The 4,464-nt window shown below is 35.6% G+C and overlaps 1 long non-coding RNA gene across 1 annotated transcript; it reads left to right on the plus strand.

Moving 5' to 3' along the window:
• Window positions 1-737: 737 nt before the first annotated feature.
• Window positions 738-3,963, plus strand: LOC147467057 (uncharacterized). The gene is made up of 2 exons (XR_015190673.1): window positions 738-1,533; window positions 2,788-3,963. It is a non-coding gene; the product is annotated as an uncharacterized LOC147467057 (long non-coding RNA).
• The last annotated feature ends 501 nt before the right edge of the window (window positions 3,964-4,464 follow it).

The following is a 4,464-nucleotide window of genomic DNA, read 5'->3' on the forward strand; positions in this document are numbered from 1 at the left end:
ATATATGCATATGTAAATATGCATATGTAAATATGCATATGTATATATATATGTATATATACATATGTATATATGCATATGTATATATGCATATGTATATATACATACATATGCATATATGAATATGTATATATGTATATGTATATATGCATAATATATATAGATATATATGCATGTATGCATATCTTTATATGCATATATATGCATATGTATATATGATATATATATGTATATGTATATATGTATATATGCATATGTATATGTATATATTTATATATATGCATATGTATATATATATATTTATATATATGCATATGTATATATATATATTTATATATATGCATATATATGTATATATATTTATATATCTATATATATATATGCACATGTATATATGCACATGTATATATGCATATATATATATATATATATATATATATATATATATATATATGTATATAGTGTGTATGTGTGTAGAATTCTAAATATCTTTTTGTTTTGTATTTTTTCCTTTATCTACCACTCCAAATATTTTCCTTATATTTAGTATTACTTAACTAGCTCCATATATTCATTATACATAATCAATGAAGTTTATTAGAGATGGAATGCTAGTTCTCAATGATTTTTGCAAAGGGATTTGAGCTTTTCATTGAAAAGATGTTAAAAGCTTGTGATTCAGAAGTAAATCCAATCCAGAAAAAATATAACTGGACTTGTTGATATTACATTTTACTTGTGTTTTTTTAGAAATATTTGTTTTACCTTATTAGGGAGCTTACTTTCTTCTTGAAGTAGTAACCATTCATAGAAATGATTATGCTTCTAGATAAATTTATGTGTGCTTGTGGTTCTTCACACAGCTTATTGTGTTGGTGGTGATAGTTAAGAAAAAAGTCAAATTTGATTATCCATTCCTTTAAAGTTTAAAAAATAAACTTAGGGTACAATACATGACCTCCCCCCACACACACACACCAAATGTCTCAAGGTAAAAATTACAAAAGCAGAAGAGATTGAAATGTAAGAATTTTCAAGAAAAGAAAATATTTCAAATGTGTCTAAATAGTACACTTTTGTGCTTTAAGGCCAAAACCGGAACAGGCCGTCTGGCGTCCAGAGGATCTGCGGGGAGAGAAACACTGGCGCCACACGGACACAACCTCTGCCAACACTGAGCTGCATGCTACTGTGCCCAACCGCAACGCACATCCGCCAGTACAGCAAAACCCGAAGACCCATAGAAAATCCAAGCACCACCACGCCTCGGCTCCGGGCCATGATGATGGCACTGTGTAGGATTAGTCGGGATTGTAAAATTTGTTCTTTTCTTTTTGTTTTATCTTTTTTTTTCTTTCTTTTTTTAGTCTCTCACCCAACCAACAAGGCAGCGTGTGTAAAGCTGAATATTTTTTTGTGACATCGTGTTTCTGCCTGCAGTTGTATGGAACACCTGGGGCCAAACTGCTCAAGAACATTTTAGCATATTGAAAAGTAGCTCAGACGTTTGTTTTGCAGTTGTGCTGTGAGGAGGTTGGTGAATAAGCCTTCACAAGTTCTTTTGTTATTTTTATTTTGTTGCAGCAACAAGCGCTTGAAAAAGAAGGAGCAGAAACTTTGTGCAGGTCATCATCAGCAAAGAATATCTTTTTTATTTATTAATCAGGGATTGAGCACAATGTGTATGAAGCTCCCTGTTAGAGATTTAGGTCTAACTCTGACAGTTCCAGCTCAACATTTAAAATGTGGAGTTGTTGATGCAGAAGCATGGGCTCAGGCAATCATGTCCCCTGCTTATGCATACATTGGGCTCATTGTGTATTGATTTGCATGTGAAATCTGTTTTGTGGCACGGTAAAGGACTTAAAGCCATGCATGGCAGAGAAAACAAGGCCATTGTAAATAGATTTGAAGACTTGCCCTTAAGCGAGGACTAGAGTTGGTGTATGATGAGTGCCACATTAGAAGAACAGTGACATGCCAATCCCTGAGTGATAGCTTGGTAGGTCCTCAGTGATACCACCTCAACTCCTGGGCCCAACATGATCCTTTCTCTCGTTTTACTTGATGTTTAATCGAGTTTGATGAAGTTGGAAAACTTACGTTCTTTTGTTATTTCTGATAAACACTGGCAAAGAAATACTATAAGGACCCATTATCTTTTGAGTACTTATGTGTCACAACTCTGTTAAGGAACTAGTTTCATAGTACTCTGCAAACTGATCAAGGTGTTCAATATTGTTGGAACAGTGATACGACGTTTTTCCCCTAGGCATTTTGTACGCTTTGTAATTTCTTCAAGCCCCTTATGGGCCAACGACCTTGTAAATTAATTTCAGCAACAAGGTGAAAAAGGCGAACTTGTGCGGTCTCACACAGATATTTTTTTTATTATCGATGAAATGTGTATGAAGCCTGTTAGATTTAGGTCTAACCACGTTCCACTACATTTAATTGGAGTGTAGCAGAGCTGCGGCACATGCCGTTAGATACTTGGCTTGTTGATGCATGTGAATTGTTGTGCACGGTAAAGACTTAAAGCATGCGCAGAACAAGGCCATGAAAGATTTGAAGACTTGCCCTTAAGCGAGGACTAGAGTTGGTGTATGATGAGTGCCACATTAGAAGAACAGTGACATGCCAATCCCTGAGTGATAGCTTGGTAGGTCCTCAGTGATACCCAACCATCACTCAGCTGCCCGTGGGCCCCACAACATGATCCCTGTTCTCTCGTTTTTCTACTGTATTAGGATGTTATTTTAAATCAGAGTGTGTGATTGTGAGGAGGTTGGTAAATAAGCCTTCACAAGTTCTTTTGTTATTTCTGAGTAACATCACGTTGGCAAAGATACTACTACTAGTCAAGGAACCCAGTGTTAGTTCTTTTGAGTTACTTTCTAAATCTGGTAGGTCACAAACTTCTGTTTTAAGAGAAACTAGGTTTCTATTGCAGTACATCTGCAAAACTGATCACTAGTGTTGTTCCAATATTTGTTGTGAACAGTAGATAGCAATCTGACTGTATTTTCCCCATAGGCCCATTTTTGTACAGCTTTTTGTACATTTTCTTTTCAAAGCTCCCTTACTTGTGGCCAGTACAACAGACCCTTCTGGTAAATTTTATATTTGCAGCAACAAGCGCTTGAAAAAGAAGGAGCAGAAACTTTGTGCAGGTCATCATCAGCAAAGAATATCTTTTTTATTTATTAATCAGGGATTGAGCACAATGTGTATGAAGCTCCCTGTTAGAGATTTAGGTCTAACTCTGACAGTTCCAGCTCAACATTTAAAATGTGGAGTTGTTGATGCAGAAGCATGGGCTCAGGCAATCATGTCCCCTGCTTATGCATACATTGGGCTCATTGTGTATTGATTTGCATGTGAAATCTGTTTTGTGGCACGGTAAAGGACTTAAAGCCATGCATGGCAGAGAAAACAAGGCCATTGTAAATAGATTTGAAGACTTGCCCTTAAGCGAGGACTAGAGTTGGTGTATGATGAGTGCCACATTAGAAGAACAGTGACATGCCAATCCCTGAGTGATAGCTTGGTAGGTCCTCAGTGATACCCAACCATCACTCAGCTGCCCGTGGGCCCCACAACATGATCCCTGTTCTCTCGTTTTTCTACTGCATTAGGATGTTATTTTAAATCAGAGTGTGTGATTGTGAGGAGGTTGGTAAATAAGCCTTCACAAGTTCTTTTGTTATTTCTGAGTAACATCACATGGCAAAGATACTCCTAGTCAAGGAACCCAAAGTGAGGTCACAAACTTCTGTTTTAAGAGAAATTATGATTCTGTTGCAGTACATCTGCAAAACTTATCAGTAGACTCATTTTTTTTAAGTTTGTGGAATCTCACATGTGTGAGGATGATAAACAAGTATTATATGGCATTTTTTGTTCTTTTAACAAGTAGCAATAATGTAATCAGATAGAAATAAAGAGAGAACACAAAGAGAAGTTCTGTGTTTAGTATAAACCATGGGTTATAGTATATTGTATTCAAGCATTCACTAATGTTCCAGTGTAAACTGTGTACATTTGAGTTCATTTAATTGTAGTTTTTATGTTATTTTTATGCCACTATTTTAAACAGATCCTACAAAAGATATTGCATGGTAGTGAACCATGAATGTGTATTCTTAACATAGAAATACAAATATACCTCCCTGGCCGTGACTTAAACTCGGGGCCTCTGATCACATGAACTCGGATTAAATTAAAACATTTTGAGAAAATTCTTGAATGCTTGAGAATGTTGGAATGAGGTTGGCATAAGCGTGGTGTTAATGAGTACGTGGAGTAACGAATATCAGTTTCAGCTATTGACCCGAAAATTTTATTTTAATTAAGGATTGATCAAATTAATATTCATTGCAATGAAAACAAAGGAAATATCTGAAAATGCTCCTTTATACTAATTAAAAAAATATGGCAAGTTCTCTCATCTTTCAGCACATC

Source organism: Penaeus japonicus, unplaced genomic scaffold, assembly GCF_977035675.1.
Source record: "Penaeus japonicus unplaced genomic scaffold, GWHDUDI00000001_assembly GWHDUDI00000038, whole genome shotgun sequence".
In the NCBI taxonomy this organism is placed as follows: domain Eukaryota; kingdom Metazoa; phylum Arthropoda; class Malacostraca; order Decapoda; family Penaeidae; genus Penaeus; species Penaeus japonicus.